This window comes from Cervus elaphus, chromosome 32 (genome assembly GCF_910594005.1).
Source record: "Cervus elaphus chromosome 32, mCerEla1.1, whole genome shotgun sequence".
Lineage (NCBI taxonomy): Eukaryota > Metazoa > Chordata > Mammalia > Artiodactyla > Cervidae > Cervus > Cervus elaphus.
In genome coordinates this window covers 5,668,220-5,691,147 of record NC_057846.1, presented here as the reverse complement: position 1 = coordinate 5,691,147, position 22,928 = coordinate 5,668,220, and positions in this window count along the sequence as shown.

Sequence of the window (22,928 nt, the reverse complement as noted above, 5' to 3'; positions counted from 1 at the left end):
ATGAGACTTCCCCCTCGCCGCGAGATGAGGCCCGATTCCCCTGCACTGCGTGCAGAGCAATTCCGTGTTGCACATCACACATGAAAGGAGCCTTGATTTCCTTGATGGCACTCCAGAGAAACCCCAAGAACACTCTTTCAAGGCTGGAGGGATCCTGAGGTCCCTGTAGCAGCACGAAAGAGCTCCGTGGACCATGAATCAACTCGAAATGAGAGGTTAGTCCCTGGCTTCGACTCCAGAGGAATACCACCTTACCACAAGCACCTCAAGAGGAGGCTTCTCTCAGCTCTAGGTATGTGAGAGGGACCCTGAGTTTGCGGCCTCAAGTGGAATGGACACCTAGATGCCCTGACTCGAAATAAGGCCGGATATCCCTGCAGTGACTTGAATGCAGGATCGTCTTGCATCTCCCAAGACGAAATGATGTCTGAATCCCCTGTGGAGACCACAGAGAAAGACCTAGTTCCCCACCTCATCACGACCGGAGGCCTCACATCCTTTGAAAACTCCAGAGGTACGCGGAGATCAGTGCCTCCAAAGGAGACGATGCCTGACTCCTCGTGAAACTTGATAGGATTCCCAGGATTCCTGTGGCACGTGGAAAGGGACCCTTGGTCTCCCGCCTCAGCTGGAGGGGCGTCCCAATTGCCCTGCCAAGCCTCGAGGAGAATCCCGAGTTGTCCCTCGCAACTAGGCAGGAGTCCTGACGTCGCTGAACAAACACTTGTGTGGAAGGGCCATCCCCGTCGTAACTCGAGAATATTCCCAAGGTTCCCCCCGCAACTCGAGAAAAACCATGAGACTTCCCCCTCGCCAAGAGATGCGGCCCGATTTCCCTGCACTGCCTGCAGAGCAATTCCGTGTTGCACATCACACATGAAAGGAGCCATGATTTCCTTGATGGCACTCCAGAGAAACCCCAAGAACACTTTTTCAAGGCTAGAGGGATCCTGAGGTCACTGCAGCAACACAAAAGAGCTCCGTGAACCAAAAATCAACACGAGATGAGAGGTTAGTCCCTGGCTTCGACTCCAGAGGAATACCACATTACCACAAGCACCTCAACAGGAGGCTTCTCTCAGCTCTAGCTATGTGAGAGGGACCCTGATTTTGCGGCCTCAAGTGGAATGGAGACCGCGATGCCCTGATTAGAAATAAGGCCGGATATCCCTGCAGTGACTTGAATGCAGGCTCGTCTTGCATCTCCCAAGACGAAAGGATGTCTGAATCCCCTGTGGAGACCACAGAGAAAGACCTAGTTCCCCACCTCATCGCGACCGGAGGCCTCACATCCATTGAAAACTCCAGAGGTACGCGGAGATCAGTTCCTCCAAAGGAGACGATGCCTGACTCCTCGTGAAACTTGATAGGAGTCCCAGGATTCCTGTGGCACGTGGAAAGGGACCCTTGGTCTCCCGCCTCAGCTGGAGAGGCGTCCCAATTGCCCTGCCAAGCCTCGAGGAGAATCCCGAGTTGTCCCTCGCAACTAGGCAGGAGTCCTGACGTCGCTGAACAAACACGTGGGTGGTAGGGCCATCCCCGTCGTAACTCGAGAATATACCCCAGGTTCCCGCCGCAACTCGAGAAAAACCATGAGACTTCCCCCTCGCCGTGAGATGAGGCCCGATTTCCCTGCACTGCGTGCAGAGCAATTCCGTGTTGCACATCACACATGAAAGGAGCCTTGATTTCCTTGATGGCACTCCAGAGAAACCCCAAGAACACTGTTTCAAGGCTAGAGGGATCCTGAGGTCACTGTAGCAACACGAAAGAGCTCCGTGGACCAAAAATCAACTCGAGATGAGAGGTTAGTCCCTGGCTTCGACTCCAGGGGAATACCACCTTACCACAAGCACCTCAAGAGGAGGCTTCTCTCAGCTCTAGGTATGTGAGAGGGACCCTGAGTTTGCGGCCTCAAGTGGAATGGACACTGCACTGCCCTGACGGGAAATGAGGCCGGATATCCCTGCAGTGACTTGAATGCCGGCTCGTCTTGCATCTCCCAAGATGAAAGGATGTCTGAATCCCCTGTGGAGACCACAGAGAAAGACCTCGTTCCCCACCTCATCGCGACCGGAAGCCTCACATCCTTTGAAAACTCCAGAGGTACGCGGAGATCAGTGCCTCCAAAGGAGACGATGCCTGACTCCTCATGAAACTTGATACGAGTCCCAGGATTCCTGTGGCACGTGGAAAGGGACCCTTGGTCTCCCGCCTCAGCTGGAGAGGCGTCCCAATTGCCCTGCCAAGCCTCGAGGAGAATCCCGAGTTGTCCCTCGTAACTAGGCAGGAGTCCTGACGTCGCTGAACAAACACGTGTGTGGAAGGGTCATCCCCGTCCTAACTCGAGAATATACCCCAGGTTCCCGCGGCAACTCGCGAAAAACCATGAGACTTCCCCCTCGCCGCAAGATGAGGACCGATTCCCCTGCACTGCATGCAGAGCAATTCCGTGTTGCACATCACACATGGAAGGAGCCTTGATTTCCTTGATGGCACTCCAGAGAAACCCCAAGAACACTGTTTCAAGGCTAGAGGGATCCTGAGGTCACTGTAGCAACACGAAAGAGCTCCGTGGACCAAAAATCAACTCGAGATGAGAGGTTAGTCCCTGGCTTCGACTCCAGGGGAATACCACCTTACCACAAGCACCTCAAGAGGAGGCTTCTCTCAGCTCTAGGTATGTGAGAGGTACCCTGATATTACGGCCTCAAGTGGAATGGACACCGCGATTCCCTGACTCAAAATAAGGCCGGATATCCCTGCAGTGACTTGAATGCAGGCTCGTCTTGCATCTCCCAAGATGAAAGGATGTTTGAATCCCCTGTGGAGACCACAGAGAAAGACCTAGTTCCCCATCTCATCGCGACCGGAGGCCTCACATCCTTTGAAAACTCCAGAGGAACGCGGAGATCAGTGCCTCCAAAGGGGACGATGCCTGACTCCTCGTGAAACTTGATAGGAGTTCCAGGATTCCTGTGGCACGTGGAAAGGGACACTTGTTCACCCACCTCAGCTGGAGAGGCATCCCAATTGCCATGCCAAGCCTCGAGGAGAATCCCGAGTTGTCCCTCGCAACTAGGCAGGAGTCCTGACGTCACTGAACAAACACGTGGGTGGAAGGGCTATCCCCGTCGTAACTCGAGAATATACCCCAGGTTCCCACCGCAACTCGAGAAAATCATGAGACTTCCCCCTCGGTGCAAAATGAGGCCCGATACTCTGCACTGCATGCAGAGCAATTCCGTGTTGCACATCACACATGAAAGGAGCCTTGATTTCCTTGATGGCACTGCAGAGAATCCGCAAGAACACTGTTTCAAGGCTAGCGGGATCCTGAGGTCACTGTAGCAACAAGGAAGAGCTCCGTGGACCGAAAAAAAACTCGAGATGAGAGGTTAGTCCCTGGCTTGGACTCCAGAGGAATACCACCTTACCACAAGCACCTCAAGAGGAGGCTTCTCTCAGCTCTAGGTATGTGAGAGGGACCCTGATTTGGCGGCCTCAAGTGGAATGGACACTGCGATGCCCTGACACGAAATAAGGCCGGATATCCTTGCAGTGACTTGAGTGCAGGCTCGTCTTGCATCTCCCAAGACGAAAGGATGTCTGAATCCCCTGTGGAGACCACAGAGAAAGACCTAGTTCCCCACCTCATCGCGACCGGAGGCCTCACATCCTTTGAAAACTCCAGAGGTACGCGGAGATCAGTGCCTCCAAAGGAGACGATGCCTGACTCCCCGTGAAACTTGATAGGAGTCCCAGGATACCTGTGGCACGTGGAAAGGGACCCTTGGTCTCCGCCTCAGCTGGACAGGCGTCCCAATTGCCCTGCCAAGCCTCGAGGAGAATCCCAAGTTGTCCCTCGCAACTAGGCAGGAGTCCTGACGTCGCTGAACAAACACGTGGTTGGAAGGGCCATCCCCGTTGTAACTCGAGAATATACCCCAGGTTCCCGCAGCAACTCGAGAAAAACCATGAGACTACCCCCTCGCCGCGAGATGAGGCCCGATTCCCCTGCACTGCGTGCCGAGCAATTCCGTGTTGCACATCTCACATGAAAGGAGCCTTGATTTCCTTGTTGGCACTCCAGAGAAACCCCACGAACACTGTTTCAAGGCTAGAGGGATCCTGAGGTCACTGTAGCAACACAAAAGAGCTTCGTGGACCAAAAATCAACTCGAGATGAGAGGTTAGTCCCTGGCTTCGACTCCAGGGGAATACCACCTTACCACAAGCACCTCAAGAGGAGGCTTCTCTCAGCTCTAGGTATGTGAGAGGGACCCTGAGTTTGCGGCCTCAAGTGGAATGGACACTGCACTGCCCTGACGCGAAATGAGGCCGGATATCCCTGCAGTGACTTGAATGCCGGCTCGTCTTGCATCTCCCAAGATGAAAGGATGTCTGAATCCCCTTTGGAGACCACAGAGAAAGACCTAGTTCCCCACCTCATCGCGACCGGAAGCCTCACATCCTTTGAAAACTCCAGAGGTACACGGAGATCAGTGCCTCCAAAGGAGACGATGCCTGACTCCTCATGAAACTTGATACGAGTCCCAGGATTCCTGTGGCACGTGGAAAGGGACCCTTGGTCTCCCGCCTCAGCTGGAGAGGCGTCCCAATTGCCCTGCCAAGCCTCGAGGAGAATCCCGAGTTGTCCCTCGCAACTAGGCAGGAGTCCTGACGTCGCTGAACAAACACGTGTTTGGAAGGGTCATCCCCGTCCTAACTCGAGAATATACCCCAGGTTCCCGCGGCAACTCGCGAAAAACCATGAGACTTCCCCCTCGCCGCAATATGAGGACCGATTCCCCTGCACTGCATGCAGAGCAATTCCGTGTTGCACATCACACATGGAAGGAGCCTTGATTTCCTTGATGGCACTCCAGAGAATCCCCAAGAACACTGTTTCAAGGCTAGAGGGATCCTGAGGTCACTGTAGCAACACGAAAGAGCTCCGTGGACCAAAAATCAACTCGAGATGAGAGGTTAGTCCCTGGCTTCGACTCCAGGGGAATACCACCTTACCACAAGCACCTCAAGAGGAGGCTTCTCTCAGCTCTAGGTATGTGAGAGGTACCCTGATATTACGGCCTCAAGTGGAATGGACACCGCGATTCCCTGACTCAAAATAAGGCCGGATATCCCTGCAGTGACTTGAATGCAGGCTCGTCTTGCATCTCCCAAGATGAAAGGATGTTTGAATCCCCTGTGGAGACCACAGAGAAAGACCTAGTTCCCCACCTCATCGCGACCGGAGGCCTCACATCCTTTGAAAACTCCAGAGGAACGCGGAGATCAGTGCCTCCAAAGGGGACGATGCCTGACTCCTCGTGAAACTTGATAGGAGTTCCAGGATTCCTGTGGCACGTGGAAAGGGACACTTGTTCACCCACCTCAGCTGGAGAGGCATCCCAATTGCCATGCCAAGCCTCGAGGAGAATCCCGAGTTGTCCCTCGCAACTAGGCAGGAGTCCTGACGTCGCTGAACAAACACGTGGGTGGAAGGGCTATCCCCATCGTAACTCGAGAATATACCCCAGGTTCCCACCGCAACTCGAGAAAACCATGAGACTTCCCCCTCGGTGCAAAATGAGGCCCGATACTCTGCACTGCATGCAGAGCAATTCCGTGTTGCACATCACACATGAAAGGAGCCTTGATTTCCTTGATGGCACTGCAGAGAAACCGCAAGAACACTGTTTCAAGGCTAGCGGGATCCTGAGGTCACTGTAGCAACAAGAAAGAGCTCCGTGGACCGAAAAAAAACTCGAGATGAGAGGTTAGTCCCTGGCTTGGACTCCAGAGGAATACCACCTTACCACAAGCACCTCAAGAGGAGGCTTCTCTCTGCTCTAGGTATGTGAGAGGGACCCTGATTTTGCGGCCTCAAGTGGAATGGACACTGCGATGCCCTGACACGAAATAAGGCCGGATATCCTTGCAGTGACTTGAGTGCAGGCTCGTCTTGCATCTCCCAAGACGAAAGGATGTCTGAATCCCCTGTGGAGACCACAGAGAAAGACCTAGTTCCCCACCTCAAGGCGACCGGAGTCCTCACATCCTTTGAAAACTGCAGAGGTACGCGGAGATCAGTGCCTCCAAAGGAGACGATGCCTGACTCCTCGTGAAACTTGATAGGAGTCCCAGGATACCTGTGGCACGTGGAAAGGGATCCTTGGTCTCCGCCTCAGCTGGACAGGCGTCCCAATTGCCCTGCCAAGCCTCGAGGAGAATCCCGAGTTGTCCCTCGCAACTAGGCAGGAGTCCTGACGTCGCTGAACAAACACGTGGTTGGAAGGGCCATCCCCGTTGTAACTCGAGAATATACCCCAGGTTCCCGCAGCAACTCGAGAAAAACCATGAGACTTCCCCCTCGCCGCGAGATGAGGCCCGATTCCCCTGCACTGCGTGCCGAGCAATTCCGTGTTGCACATCTCACATGAAAGGAGCCTTGATTTCCTTGTTGGCACTCCAGAGAAACCCCACGAACACTGTTTCAAGGCTAGAGGGATCCTGAGGTCACTGTAGCAACACAAAAGAGCTTCGTGGACCAAAAATCAACTCGAGATGAGAGGTTAGTCCCTGGCTTCGACTCCAGAGGAATACCACCTTACCACAAGCACCTCAAGAGGAGGCTTCTCTCAGCTCTAGGTATGTGAGAGGGACCCTGAGTTTGTGGCCTCAAGTGGAATGGACACCGCGATGCCCTGACTCGAAATAAGGCCGGATATCCCTGCAGTGACTTGAATGCAGGATCGTCTGGCATCTCCCAAGATGAAAGGATGTCTGAATCCGCTGAGGAGACCACAGAGAAAGACCTAGTTCCCCACCTCATGGCGACCGGAGGCCTCACATCCTTTGAAAACTCCAGAGGTACGCGGAGATCAATGCCTCCAAAGGAGACGAAGCCTGACTCCTCGTGAAACTTGATAGGAGTCCCAGGATTCCTGTGGCACGTGGAAAGGGACCCGTGGTCTCCCGCCTCAGCTGGAGAGGCGTCCCAATTGCCCTGCCAAGCCTCGAGGAGAATCCCGAGTTGTCCCTCGCAACTAGGCAGGAGTCCTGCCGTCGCTGAATAAACACGTGTATGGAAGGGCCATCCCCGTCGTAACTCGAGAATATACCCCAGGTTCCCGCGGCAACTCGAGAAAAACCATGAGACTTCCCCTTCGCCAAGAGATGAGGCCTGATTCACCTGCACTGCGTGCAGAGCAATTCCGTGTTGCACATCACACATGAAAGGAGCCTTGATTTCCTTGATGGCACTCCAGAGAAACCCCAAGAACACTGCTTCAAGGCTATAGGGATCCTGAGGTAACTGTAGCAACACGAAAGAGCTTCGTGGACCAAAAATCAACTCGAGATGAGAGGTTAGTCCCTGGCTTCGACTCCAGGGGAATACCACCTTACCACAAGCACCTCAAGAGGAGGCTTCTCTCAGCTCTACGTCTGTGAGAGGGACCCTGATTTTGCGGCCTCAAGTGGAATGGACACTGCAATGCCCTGACGCGAAATGAGGCCGGATATCCCTGCAGTGACTTGAATGCAGGCTCGTCTTGCATCTCCCAAGATGAAAGGATGTCTGAATCCCCTGTGGAGACCACAGAGAAAGACCTAGTTCCCCACCTCATCGCGACCGGAAGCCTCACATCCTTTGAAAACTCCAGAGGTACGCGGAGATCAGTGCCTCCAAAGGAGACGATGCCTGACTCCTCATGAAACTTGATTCGAGTCCCAGTATTCCTGTGGCACGTGGAAAGGGACCCTTGGTCTCCCGCCTCAGCTGGAGAGGCGTCCCAATTGCCCTGCCAAGCCTCGAGGAGAATCCCGAGTTGTCCCTCGCAACTAGGCAGGAGTCCTGACGTCGCTGAACAAACACGTGTGTGGAAGGGCCATCCCCGTCGTAACTCGAGATTATACCCCAGGTTCCCGCCGCAACTCGAGAAAAACCATGAGACTTCCCCCTCGCTGCGAGATGAGGCCCGATTAACCTGCACTGCGTGCAGAGCAATTCCGTGTTGCACATCAAACATGAAAGGAGCCTTGATTTCCTTGATGGCACTCCAGAGAAACCCCAAGAACACTGTTTCAAGGCTACAGGGATCCTGAGGTCACTGTAGAAACACGAAAGAGTTCCGTGGACGAAAAATCAACTCGAGCTGAGAGGTTAGTCCCTGGCTTCGACTCCAGAGGAATACCACCTTACCACAAGCACCTCAAGAGGAGGCTTCTCTCAGCTCTAGGTATGTGAGAGGGACCCTGATTTTGCGGCCTCAAGTGCAATGGACACTGCAATGCCCTGACTCGAAATAAGGCCGGATATCCCTGCAGTGACTTGAATGCAGGCTCGTCTTGCATCTCCCAAGATGAACGGATGTCTGAATCCCCTGTGGAGACCGCAGAGATAGACCTAGTTCCCCACCTCATCGCGACCGGAGGCCTCACATCCATTGAAAACTCCAGAGGTACGCGGAGATCAGTGCCTCCAAAGGAGACGATGCCTGACTCCTCGTGAAACTTGATAGGAGTCCCAGGATTCCTGTGGCACGTGGAAAGGGACCCTTGGTCTCCCGCCTCAGCTGGAGAGGCGTCCCAATTGCCCTGCCAAGCCTCGAGGAGAATCCCGAGTTGTCCCTCGCAACTAGGCAGGAGTCCTGACGTCGCTGAACAAACACGTGGGTGGAAGGGCCATCCCCGTCGTAACTCGAGAATATACCCCAGGTTCCCGCCGCAACTCGAGAAAAACCATGAGACTTCCCCCTCGCCGTGAGATGAGGCCCGATTTCCCTGCACTGCGTGCAGAGCAATTCCGTGTTGCACATCACACATGAAAGGAGCCTTGATTTCCTTGATGGCACTCCAGAGAAACCCCAAGAACACTGTTTCAAGGCTAGAGGGATCCTGAGGCCACTGTAGCAACACGAAAGAGCTCCGTGGACCAAAAATCAACTCGAGATGAGAGGTTAGTCCCTGGCTTCGACTCCAGGGGAATACCACCTTACCACAAGCACCTCAAGAGGAGGCTTCTCTCAGCTCTAGGTATGTGAGAGGGACCCTGAGTTTGCGGTCTCAAGTGGAATGGACACTGCACTGCCCTGACGCGAAATGAGGCCGGATATCCCTGCAGTGACTTGAATGCCGGCTCGTCTTGCATCTCCCAAGATGAAAGGATGTCTGAATCCCCTGTGGAGACCACAGAGAAAGACCTAGTTCCCCACCTCATCGCGACCGGAAGCCTCACATCCTTTGAAAACTCCAGAGGTACGCGGAGATCAGTGCCTCCAAAGGAGACGATGCCTGACTCCTCATGAAACTTGATACGAGTCCCAGGATTCCTGTGGCACGTGGAAAGGGACCCTTGGTCTCCCGTCTCAGCTGGAGAGGCGTCCCAATTGCCCTGCCAAGCCTCGAGGAGAATCCCGAGTTGTCCCTCGTAACTAGGCAGGAGTCCTGACGTCGCTGAACAAACACGTGTGTGGAAGGGTCATCCCCGTCCTAACTCGAGAATATACCCCAGGTTCCCGCGGCAACTCGCGAAAAACCATGAGACTTCCCCCTCGCCGCAAGATGAGGACCGATTCCCCTGCACTGCATGCAGAGCAATTCCGTGTTGCACATCACACATGGAAGGAGCCTTGATTTCCTTGATGGCACTCCAGAGAAACCCCAAGAACACTGTTTCAAGGCTAGAGGGATCCTGAGGTCACTGTAGCAACACGAAAGAGCTCCGTGGACCAAAAATCAACTCGAGATGAGAGGTTAGTCCCTGGCTTCGACTCCAGGGGAATACCACCTTACCACAAGCACCTCAAGAGGAGGCTTCTCTCAGCTCTAGGTATGTGAGAGGTACCCTGATATTACGGCCTCAAGTGGAATGGACACCGCGATTCCCTGACTCAAAATAAGGCCGGATATCCCTGCAGTGACTTGAATGCAGGCTCGTCTTGCATCTCCCAAGATGAAAGGATGTTTGAATCCCCTGTGGAGACCACAGAGAAAGACCTAGTTCCCCACCTCATGGCGACCGGAGGCCTCACATCCTTTGAAAACTCCAGAGGAACGCGGAGATCAGTGCCTCCAAAGGGGACGATGCCTGACTCCTCGTGAAACTTGATAGGAGTTCCAGGATTCCTGTGGCACGTGGAAAGGGACACTTGTTCACCCACCTCAGCTGGAGAGGCATCCCAATTGCCATGCCAAGCCTCGAGGAGAATCCCGAGTTGTCCCTCGCAACTAGGCAGGAGTCCTGACGTCGCTGAACAAACACGTGTGTGGAAGGGCTATCCCCATCGTAACTCGAGAATATACCCCAGGTTCCCACCGCAACTCGAGAAAACCATGAGACTTCCCCCTCGGTGCAAAATGAGGCCCGATACTCTGCACTGCATGCAGAGCAATTCCGTGTTGCACATCACACATGAAAGGAGCCTTGATTTCCTTGATGGCACTGCAGAGAAACCGCAAGAACACTGTTTCAAGGCTAGCGGGATCCTGAGGTCACTGTAGCAACAAGAAAGAGCTCCGTGGACCGAAAAAAAACTCGAGATGAGAGGTTAGTCCCTGGCTTGGACTCCAGAGGAATACCACCTTACCACAAGCACCTCAAGAGGAGGCTTCTCTCTGCTCTAGGTATGTGAGAGGGACCCTGAGTTTGTGGCCTCAAGTGGAATGGACACCGCGATGCCCTGACTCGAAATAAGGCCGGATATCCCTGCAGTGACTTGAATGCAGGATCGTCTGGCATCTCCCAAGATGAAAGGATGTCTGAATCCGCTGAGGAGACCACAGAGAAAGACCTAGTTCCCCACCTCATCGCGACCGGAGGCCTCACATCCTTTGAAAACTCCAGAGGTACGCGGAGATCAGTGCCTCCAAAGGAGACGATGCCTGACTCCTGGTGAAACTTGATAGGAGTCCCAGGATTCCTGTGGCACGTGGAAAGGGACCCTTGGTCTCCCGCCTCAGCTGGAGAGGCGTCCCAATTGCCCTGCCAAGCCTCGAGGAGAATCCCGAGTTGTCCCTCGCAACTAGGCAGGAGTCCTGACGTCGCTGAACAAACACGTGGGTGGAAGGGCCATCCCCGTCGTAACTCGAGAATATACCCCAGGTTCCCGCCGCAACTCGAGAAAAACCATGAGACTTCCCCCTCGCCGTGAGATGAGGCCCGATTTCCCTGCACTGCCTGCAGAGCAATTCCGTGTTGCACATCACACATGAAAGGAGCCTTGATTTCCTTGATGGCACTCCAGAGAAACCCCAAGAACACTGTTTCAAGGCTAGAGGGATCCTGAGGTCACTGTAGCAACACGAAAGAGCTCCGTGGACCAAAAATCAACTCGAGATGAGAGGTTAGTCCCTGGCTTCGACTCCAGAGGAATACCACCTTACCACAAGCACCTCAACAGGAGGCTTCTCTCAGCTCTAGGTATGTGAGAGGGACCCTGATTTTGCGGCCTCAAGTGCAATGGACACTGCAATGCCCTGACGCAAAATAAGGCCGGATATCCCTGCAGTGACTTGAATGCAGGCTCGTCTTGCATCTCCCAAGATGAACGGATGTCTGAATCCCCTGTGGAGACCGCAGAGATAGACCTAGTTCCCCACCTCATCGCGACCGGAGGCCTCACATCCATTGAAAACTCCAGAGGTACGCGGAGATCAGTGCCTCCAAAGGAGACGATGCCTGACTCCTCGTGAAACTTGATAGGAGTCCCAGGATTCCTGTGGCACGTGGAAAGGGACCCTTGGTCTCCCGCCTCAGCTGGAGAGGCGTCCCAATTGCCCTGCCAAGCCTCGAGGAGAATCCCGAGTTGTCCCTCGCAACTAGGCAGGAGTCCTGACGTCGCTGAACAAACACGTGGGTGGAAGGGCCATCCCCGTCGTAACTCGAGAATATACCCCAGGTTCCCGCCGCAACTCGAGAAAAACCATGAGACTTCCCCCTCGCCGTGAGATGAGGCCCGATTTCCCTGCACTGCGTGCAGAGTAATTCCGTGTTGCACATCACACATGAAAGGAGCCTTGATTTCCTTGATGGCACTCCAGAGAAACCCCAAGAACACTGTTTCAAGGCTAGAGGGATCCTGAGGTCACTGTAGCAACACGAAAGAGCTCCGTGGACCAAAAATCAACTCGAGATGAGAGGTTAGTCCCTGGCTTCGACTCCAGGGGAATACCACCTTACAACAAGCACCTCAAGAGGAGGCTTCTCTCAGCTCTAGGTATGTGAGAGGGACCCTGAGTTTGCGGCCTCAAGTGGAATGGACACTGCAATGCCCTGACGCGAAATGAGGCCGGATATCCCTGCAGTGACTTGAATGCCGGCTCGTCTTGCATCTCCCAAGATGAAAGGATGTCTGAATCCCCTGTGGAGACCACAGAGAAAGACCTAGTTCCCCACCTCATCGCGACCGGAAGCCTCACATCCTTTGAAAACTCCAGAGGTACGCGGAGATCAGTGCCTCCAAAGGAGACGATGCCTGACTCCTCATGAAACTTGATACGAGTCCCAGGATTCCTGTGGCACGTGGAAAGGGACCCTTGGTCTCCCGCCTCAGCTGGAGAGGCGTCCCAATTGCCCTGCCAAGCCTCGAGGAGAATCCCGAGTTGTCCCTCGTAACTAGGCAGGAGTCCTGACGTCGCTGAACAAACACGTGTGTGGAAGGGTCATCCCCGTCCTAACTCGAGAATATACCCGAGGTTCCCGCGGCAACTCGCGAAAAACCATGAGACTTCCCCCTCGCCGCAAGATGAGGACCGATTCCCCTGCACTGCATGCAGAGCAATTCCGTGTTGCACATCACACATGGAAGGAGCCTTGATTTCCTTGATGGCACTCCAGAGAAACCCCAAGAACACTGTTTCAAGGCTAGAGGGATCCTGAGGTCACTGTAGCAACACGAAAGAGCTCCGTGGACCAAAAATCAACTCGAGATGAGAGGTTAGTCCCTGGCTTCGACTCCAGGGGAATACCACCTTACCACAAGCACCTCAAGAGGAGGCTTCTCTCAGCTCTAGGTATGTGAGAAGTACCCTGATATTACGGCCTCAAGTGGAATGGACACCGCGATTCCCTGACTCAAAATAAGGCCGGATATCCCTGCAGTGACTTGAATGCAGGCTCGTCTTGCATCTCCCAAGATGAAAGGATGTTTGAATCCCCTGTGGAGACCACAGAGAAAGACCTAGTTCCCCACCTCATGGCGACCGGAGGCCTCACATCCTTTGAAAACTCCAGAGGAACGCGGAGATCAGTGCCTCCAAAGGGGACGATCCCTGACTACTCGTAAAACTTGATAGGAGTTCCAGGATTCCTGTGGCACGTGGAAAGGGACACTTGTTCACCCACCTCAGCTGGAGAGGCATCCCAATTGCCATGCCAAGCCTCGAGGAGAATCCCGAGTTGTCCCTCGCAACTAGGCAGGAGTCCTGACGTCACTGAACAAACACGTGGGTGGAAGGGCTATCCCCGTCGTAACTCGAGAATATACCCCAGGTTCCCACCGCAACTCGAGAAAATCATGAGACTTCCCCCTCGGTGCAAAATGAGGCCCGATACTCTGCACTGCATGCAGAGCAATTCCGTGTTGCACATCACACATGAAAGGAGCCTTGATTTCCTTGATGGCACTGCAGAGAAACCGCAAGAACACTGTTTCAAGGCTAGCGGGATCCTGAGGTCACTGTAGCAACAAGAAAGAGCTCCGTGGACCGAAAAAAAACTCAAGATGAGAGGTTAGTCCCTGGCTTGGACTCCAGAGGAATACCACCTTACCACAAGCACCTCAAGAGGAGGCTTCTCTCAGCTCTAGGTATGTGAGAGGGACCCTGATTTTGCGGCCTCAAGTGGAATGGACACTGCGATGCCCTGACACGAAATAAGGCCGGATATCCTTGCAGTGACTTGAGTGCAGGCTCGTCTTGCATCTCCCAAGATGAAAGGATGTCTGAATCCCCTGTGGAGACCACAGAGAAAGACCTAGTTCCCCACCTCATCGCGACCGGAGGCCTCATATCCTTTGAAAACTCCAGAGGTACGCGGAGATCAGTGCCTCCAAAGGAGACGATGCCTGACTCCTGGTGAAACTTGATAGGAGTCCCAGGATTCCTGTGGCACGTGGAAAGGGACCCTTGGTCTCCCGCCTCAGCTGGAGAGGCGTCCCAATTGCCCTGCCAAGCCTCGAGGAGAATCCCGAGTTGTCCCTCGCAACTAGGCAGGAGTCCTGACGTCGCTGAACAAACACGTGTGTGGAAGGGCCATCCCCGTCATAACTCGAGATTATACCCCAGGTTCCCGCCGCAACTCGAGAAAAACCATGAGACTTCCCCCTCGCTGCGAGATGAGGCCCGATTAACCTGCACTGCGTGCAGAGCAATTCCGTGTTGCACATCAAACATGAAAGGAGCCTTGATTTCCTTGATGGCACTCCAGAGAAACCCCAAGAACACTCTTTCAAGGCTACAGGGATCCTGAGGTCACTGTAGAAACACGAAAGAGCTCCGTGGACGAAAAATCAACTCGAGATGAGAGGTTAGTCCCTGGCTTCGACTCCAGAGGAATACCACCTTACCACAAGCACCTCAAGAGGAGGCTTCTCTCAGCTCTAGGTATTATAGAGGGACCCTGATTTTGCGGCCTCAAGTGGAATGGACACCGTGATGCCCTGACTCGAAATAAGGCCGGATATCCCTGCAGTGACTTGAATGCAGGCTCGTCTTGCATTTTCCAAAATGAAAGGTTGTCTGAATCCCCTATGGAGACCACAGAGAAAGACCTAGTTCCCCACCTCATCGCGACCGGAGGCCTCACATCCTTTGAACAGTTCAGAGTTACACGGAGATCAGTGCCTCCAAAGGAGACGATGCCTGACTCCTCGTGAAACTTGATAGGAGTCCCAGGATTCCTGTGGCACGTGGAAAGGGACCCTTGGTCTCCCGCCTCAGCTGGAGAGGCGTCCCAATTGCCCTGCCAAGCCTCGAGGAGAATCCCGAGTTGTCCCTCGCAACTAGGCAGGAGTCCTGACGTCGCTGAACAAACACGTGGGTGGAAGGGTCATCTCCGTCATAACTGGAGAATATACCCAGGATCCCGCCGCAACTCGAGAAAAACCATGAGACTTCCCCCTCGCCGCGAGATGAGGCCCGATTCCCCTGCACTGCGTGCAGAGCAATTCCGTGTTGCACATCACACATGAAAGGAGCCTTGATTTCCTTGATGGCACTCCAGAGAAACCCCAAGAACACTGTTTCAAGGCTGGAGGGATCCTGAGGTCCCTGTAGCAGCACGAAAGAGCTCCGTGGACCATGAATCAACTCGAAATGAGAGGTTAGTCCCTGGCTTCGACTCCAGAGGAACACCACCTTACCACAAGCACCTCAAGAGGAGGCTTCTCTCAGCTCTAGGTATGTGAGAGGGACCCTGAGTTTGCGGCCTCAAGTGGAATGGACACCTAGATGCCCTGACTCGAAATAAGGCCGGATATCCCTGCAGTGACTTGAATGCAGGCTCGTCTTGCATCTCCCAAGACGAAAGGATGTCTGAATCCCCTGTGGAGACCACAGAGAAAGACCTAGTTCCCCACCTCATCACGACCGGAGGCCTCACATCCTTTGAAAACTCCAGAGGTACGCGGAGATCAGTGCCTCCAAAGGAGACGATGCCTGACTCCTCGTGAAACTTGATAGGATTCCCAGGATTCCTGTGGCACGTGGAAAGGGACCCTTGGTCTCCCGCCTCAGCTAGAGGGGCGTCCCAATTGCCCTGCCAAGCCTCGAGGAGAATCCCGAGTTGTCCCTCGCAACTAGGCAGGAGGCCTGACGTCGCTGAACAAACACTTGTGTGGAAGGGCTATCCCCGGCGTAACTCGAGAATATTCCCAAGGTTCCCCCCGCAACTCGAGAAAAACCATGAGACTTCCCCCTCGCCAAGAGATGCGGCCCGATTTCCCTGCACTGCCTGCAGAGCAATTCCGTGTTGCACATCACACATGAAAGGAGCCATGATTTCCTTGATGGCACTCCAGAGAAACCCCAAGAACACTGTTTCAAGGCTAGAGGGATCCTGAGGTCACTGCAGCAACACAAAAGAGCTCCGTGAACCAAAAATCAACACGAGATGAGAGGTTAGTCCCTGGCTTCGACTCCAGAGGAATACCACCTTACCACAAGCACCTCAACAGGAGGCTTCTCTCAGCTCTAGCTATGTGAGAGGGACCCTGAGTTTGCGGCCTCAAGTGGAATGGACACCGCGATGCCCTGATTTGAAATAAGCCCGGATATCCCTGCAGTGACTTGAATGCAGGCTCGTCTTGCATCTCCCAAGACGAAAGGATGTCTGAATCCCCTGTGGAGACCACAGAGAAAGACCTAGTTCCCCACCTCATCGCGACCGGAGGCCTCACATCCATTGAAAACTCCAGAGGTACGCGGAGATCAGTGCCTCCAAAGGAGACGATGCCTGACTCCTCGTGAAACTTGATAGGAGTCCCAGGATTCCTGTGGCACGTGGAAAGGGACCCTTGGTCTCCCGCCTCAGCTGGAGAGGCGTCCCAATTGCCCTGCCAAGCCTCGAGGAGAATCCCGAGTTGTCCCTCGCAACTAGGCAGGAGTCCTGACGAAGCTGAACAAACACGTGGGTGGAAGGGCCATCCCCGTCGTAACTCGAGAATATACCCCAGGTTCCCGCCGCAACTCGAGAAAAACCATGAGACTTCCCCCTCGCCGTGAGATGAGGCCCGATTTCCCTGCACTGCGTGCAGAGCAATTCCGTGTTGCACATCACACATGAAAGGAGCCTTGATTTCCTTAATGGCACTCCAGAGAAACCCCAAGAACACTGTTTCAAGGCTAGAGGGATCCTGAGGTCACTGTAGCAACACGAAAGAGCTCCGTGGACCAAAAATCAACTCGAGATGAGAGGTTAGTCCCTGGCTTCGACTCCAGGGGAATACCACCTTACCACAAGCACCTCAAGAGGAGGCTTCTCTCAGCTCTAGGTATGTGAGAGGGACCCTGAGTTTGCGGCCTCAAGTGGAATGGACACTGCACTGCCCTGACGCGAAATGAGGCCGGATATCCCTGCAGTGACTTGAATGCCGGCTCGTCTTGCATCTCCCAAGATGAAAGGATGTCTGAATCCCCTGTGGAGACCACAGAGAAAGACCTAGTTCCCCACCTCATCGCGACCGGAAGCCTCACATCCTTTGAAAACTCCAGAGGTACGCGGAGATCAGTGCCTCCAAAGGAGACGATGCCTGACTCCTCATGAAACTTGATACGAGTCCCAGGATTCCTGTGGCACGTGGAAAGGGACCCTTGGTCTCCCGCCTCAGCTGGAGAGGCGTCCCAATTGCCCTGCCAAGCCTCGAGGAGAATCCCGAGTTGTCCCTCGTAACTAGGCAGGAGTCCTGACGTCGCTGAACAAACACGTGTGTGGAAGGGTCATCCCCGTCCTAACTCGAGAATATACCCGAGGTTCCCGCGGCAACTCGCGAAAAACCATGAGACTTCCCCCTCGCCGCAAGATGAGGACCGATTCCCCTGCACTGCATGCAGAGCAATTCCGTGTTGCACATCACACATGGAAGGAGCCTTGATTTCCTTGATGGCACTCCAGAGAAACCCCAAGAACACTGTTTCAAGGCTAGAGGGATCCTGAGGTCACTGTAGCAACACGAAAGAGCTCCGTGGACCAAAAATCAACTCGAGATGAGAGGTTAGTCCCTGGCTTCGACTCCAGGGGAATACCACCTTACCACAAGCACCTCAAGAGGAGGCTTCTCTCAGCTCTAGGTATGTGAGAAGTACCCTGATATTACGGCCTCAAGTGGAATGGACACCGCGATTCCCTGACTCAAAATAAGGCCGGATATCCCTGCAGTGACTTGAATGCAGGCTCGTCTTGCATCTCCCAAGATGAAAGGATGTTTGAATCCCCTGTGGAGACCACAGAGAAAGACCTAGTTCCCCACCTCATGGCGACCGGAGGCCTCACATCCTTTGAAAACTCCAGAGGAACGCGGAGATCAGTGCCTCCAAAGGGGACGATCCCTGACTACTGGTAAAACTTGATAGGAGTTCCAGGATTCCTGTGGCACGTGGAAAGGGACACTTGTTCACCCACCTCAGCTGGAGAGGCATCCCAATTGCCATGCCAAGCCTCGAGGAGAATCCCGAGTTGTCCCTCGCAACTAGGCAGGAGTCCTGACGTCACTGAACAAACACGTGGGTGGAAGGGCTATCCCCGTCGTAACTCGAGAATATACCCCAGGTTCCCACCGCAACTCGAGAAAATCATGAGACTTCCCCCTCGGTGCAAAATGAGGCCCGATACTCTGCACTGCATGCAGAGCAATTCCGTGTTGCACATCACACATGAAAGGAGCCTTGATTTCCTTGATGGCACTGCAGAGAAACCGCAAGAACACTGTTTCAAGGCTAGCGGGATCCTGAGGTCACTGTAGCAACAAGAAAGAGCTCCGTGGACCGAAAAAAAACTCGAGATGAGAGGTTAGTCCCTGGCTTGGACTCCAGAGGAATACCACCTTACCACAAGCACCTCAAGAGGAGGCTTCTCTCAGCTCTAGGTATGTGAGAGGGACCCTGATTTTGCGGCCTCAAGTGGAATGGACACTGCGATGCCCTGACACGAAATAAGGCCGGATATCCTTGCAGTGACTTGAGTGCAGGCTCGTCTTGCATCTCCCAAGATGAAAGGATGTCTGAATCCCCTGTGGAGACCACAGAGAAAGACCTAGTTCCCCACCTCATCGCGACCGGAGGCCTCATATCCTTTGAAAACTCCAGAGGTACGCGGAGATCAGTGCCTCCAAAGGAGACGATGCCTGACTCCTGGTGAAACTTGATAGGAGTCCCAGGATTCCTGTGGCACGTGGAAAGGGACCCTTGGTCTCCCGCCTCAGGTGGAGAGGCGTCCCAATTGCCCTGCCAAGCCTCGAGGAGAATCCCGAGTTGTCCCTCGCAACTAGGCAGGAGTCCTGACGTCGCTGAACAAACACGTGTGTGGAAGGGCCATCCCCGTCATAACTCGAGATTATACCCCAGGTTCCCGCCGCAACTCGAGAAAAACCATGAGACTTCCCCCTCGCTGCGAGATGAGGCCCGATTAACCTGCACTGCGTGCAGAGCAATTCCGTGTTGCACATCAAACATGAAAGGAGCCTTGATTTCCTTGATGGCACTCCAGAGAAACCCCAAGAACACTCTTTCAAGGCTACAGGGATCCTGAGGTCACTGTAGAAACACGAAAGAGCTCCGTGGACGAAAAATCAACTCGAGATGAGAGGTTAGTCCCTGGCTTCGACTCCAGAGGAATACCACCTTACCACAAGCACCTCAAGAGGAGGCTTCTCTCAGCTCTAGGTATTATAGAGGGACCCTGATTTTGCGGCCTCAAGTGGAATGGACACCGTGATGCCCTGACTCGAAATAAGGCCGGATATCCCTGCAGTGACTTGAATGCAGGCTCGTCTTGCATTTTCCAAAATGAAAGGTTGTCTGAATCCCCTATGGAGACCACAGAGAAAGACCTAGTTCCCCACCTCATCGCGACCGGAGGCCTCACATCCTTTGAACAGTTCAGAGTTACACGGAGATCAGTGCCTCCAAAGGAGACGATGCCTGACTCCTCGTGAAACTTGATAGGAGTCCCAGGATTCCTGTGGCACGTGGAAAGGGACCCTTGGTCTCCCGCCTCAGCTGGAGAGGCGTCCCAATTGCCCTGCCAAGCCTCGAGGAGAATCCCGAGTTGTCCCTCGCAACTAGGCAGGAGTCCTGACGTCGCTGAACAAACACGTGGGTGGAAGGGTCATCTCCGTCATAACTGGAGAATATACCCAGGATCCCGCCGCAACTCGAGAAAAACCATGAGACTTCCCCCTCGCCGCGAGATGAGGCCCGATTCCCCTGCACTGCGTGCAGAGCAATTCCGTGTTGCACATCACACATGAAAGGAGCCTTGATTTCCTTGATGGCACTCCAGAGAAACCCCAAGAACACTGTTTCAAGGCTGGAGGGATCCTGAGGTCCCTGTAGCAGCACGAAAGAGCTCCGTGGACCATGAATCAACTCGAAATGAGAGGTTACTCCCTGGCTTCGACTCCAGAGGAACACCACCTTACCACAAGCACCTCAAGAGGAGGCTTCTCTCAGCTCTAGGTATGTGAGAGGGACCCTGAGTTTGCGGCCTCAAGTGGAATGGACACCTAGATGCCCTGACTCGAAATAAGGCCGGATATCCCTGCAGTGACTTGAATGCAGGCTCGTCTTGCATCTCCCAAGACGAAAGGATGTCTGAATCCCCTGTGGAGACCACAGAGAAAGACCTAGTTCCCCACCTCATCACGACCGGAGGCCTCACATCCTTTGAAAACTCCAGAGGTACGCGGAGATCAGTGCCTCCAAAGGAGACGATGCCTGACTCCTCGTGAAACTTGATAGGATTCCCAGGATTCCTGTGGCACGTGGAAAGGGACCCTTGGTCTCCCGCCTCAGCTGGAGGGGCGTCCCAATTGCCCTGCCAAGCCTCGAGGAGAATCCCGAGTTGTCCCTCGCAACTAGGCAGGAGTCCTGACGTCGCTGAACAAACACTTGTGTGGAAGGGCTATCCCCGGCGTAACTCGAGAATATTCCCAAGGTTCCCCCCGCAACTCGAGAAAAACCATGAGACTTCCCCCTCGCCAAGAGATGCGGCCCGATTTCCCTGCACTGCCTGCAGAGCAATTCCGTGTTGCACATCACACATGAAAGGAGCCATGATTTCCTTGATGGCACTCCAGAGAAACCCCAAGAACACTGTTTCAAGGCTAGAGGGATCCTGAGGTCACTGCAGCAACACAAAAGAGCTCCGTGAACCAAAAATCAACACGAGATGAGAGGTTAGTCCCTGGCTTCGACTCCAGAGGAATACCACCTTACCACAAGCACCTCAACAGGAGGCTTCTCTCAGCTCTAGCTATGTGAGAGGGACCCTGAGTTTGCGGCCTCAAGTGGAATGGACACCGCGATGCCCTGATTTGAAATAAGCCCGGATATCCCTGCAGTGACTTGAATGCAGGCTCGTCTTGCATCTCCCAAGACGAAAGGATGTCTGAATCTCCTGTGGAGACCACAGAGAAAGACCTAGTTCCCCACCTCATCGCGACCGGAGGCCTCACATCCATTGAAAACTCCAGAGGTACGCGGAGATCAGTGCCTCCAAAGGAGACGATGCCTGACTCCTCGTGAAACTTGATAGGAGTCCCAGGATTCCTGTGGCACGTGGAAAGGGACCCTTGGTCTCCCGCCTCAGCTGGAGAGGCGTCCCAATTGCCCTGCCAAGCCTCGAGGAGAATCCCGAGTTGTCCCTCGCAACTAGGCAGGAGTCCTGACGAAGCTGAACAAACACGTGGGTGGAAGGGCCATCCCCGTCGTAACTCGAGAATATACCCCAGGTTCCCGCCGCAACTCGAGAAAAACCATGAGACTTCCCCCTCGCCGTGAGATGAGGCCCGATTTCCCTGCACTGCGTGCAGAGCAATTCCGTGTTGCACATCACACATGAAAGGAGCCTTGATTTCCTTGATGGCACTCCAGAGAAACCCCAAGAACACTGTTTCAAGGCTAGAGGGATCCTGAGGTCACTGTAGCAACACGAAAGAGCTCCGTGGACCAAAAATCAACTCGAGATGAGAGGTTAGTCCCTGGCTTCGACTCCAGGGGAATACCACCTTACCACAAGCACCTCAAGAGGAGGCTTCTCTCAGCTCTAGGTATGTGAGAGGGACCCTGAGTTTGCGGCCTCAAGTGGAATGGACACTGCACTGCCCTGACGCGAAATGAGGCCGGATATCCCTGCAGTGACTTGAATGCCGGCTCGTCTTGCATCTCCCAAGATGAAAGGATGTCTGAATCCCCTGTGGAGACCACAGAGAAAGACCTAGTTCCCCACCTCATCGCGACCGGAAGCCTCACATCCTTTGAAAACTCCAGAGGTACGCGGAGATCAGTGCCTCCAAAGGAGACGATGCCTGACTCCTCATGAAACTTGATACAAGTCCCAGGATTCCTGTGGCACGTGGAAAGGGACCCTTGGTCTCCCGCCTCAGCTGGAGAGGCGTCCCAATTGCCCTGCCAAGCCTCGAGGAGAATCCCGAGTTGTCCCTCGTAACTAGGCAGGAGTCCTGACGTCGCTGAACAAACACGTGTGTGGAAGGGTCATCCCCGTCCTAACTCGAGAATATACCCCAGGTTCCCGCGGCAACTCGCGAAAAACCATGAGACTTCCCCCTCGCCGCAAGATGAGGACCGATTCCCCTGCACTGCATGCAGAGCAATTCCGTGTTGCACATCACACATGGAAGGAGCCTTGATTTCCTTGATGGCACTCCAGAGAAACCCCAAGAACACTGTTTCAAGGCTAGAGGGATCCTGAGGTCACTGTAGCAACACGAAAGAGCTCCGTGGACCAAAAATCAACTCGAGATGAGAGGTTAGTCCCTGGCTTCGACTCCAGGGGAATACCACATTACCACAAGCACCTCAAGAGGAGGCTTCTCTCAGCTCTAGGTATGTGAGAGGTACCCTGATATTACGGCCTCAAGTGGAATGGACACCGCGATTCCCTGACTCAAAATAAGGCCGGATATCCCTGCAGTGACTTGAATGCAGGCTCGTCTTGCATCTCCCAAGATGAAAGGATGTTTGAATCCCCTGTGGAGACCACAGAGAAAGACCTAGTTCCCCACCTCATCGCGACCGGAGGCCTCACATCCTTTGAAAACTCCAGAGGAACGCGGAGATCAGTGCCTCCAAAGGGGACGATGCCTGACTCCTCGTGAAACTTGATAGGAGTTCCAGGATTCCTGTGGCACGTGGAAAGGGACACTTGTTCACCCACCTCAGCTGGAGAGGCATCCCAATTGCCATGC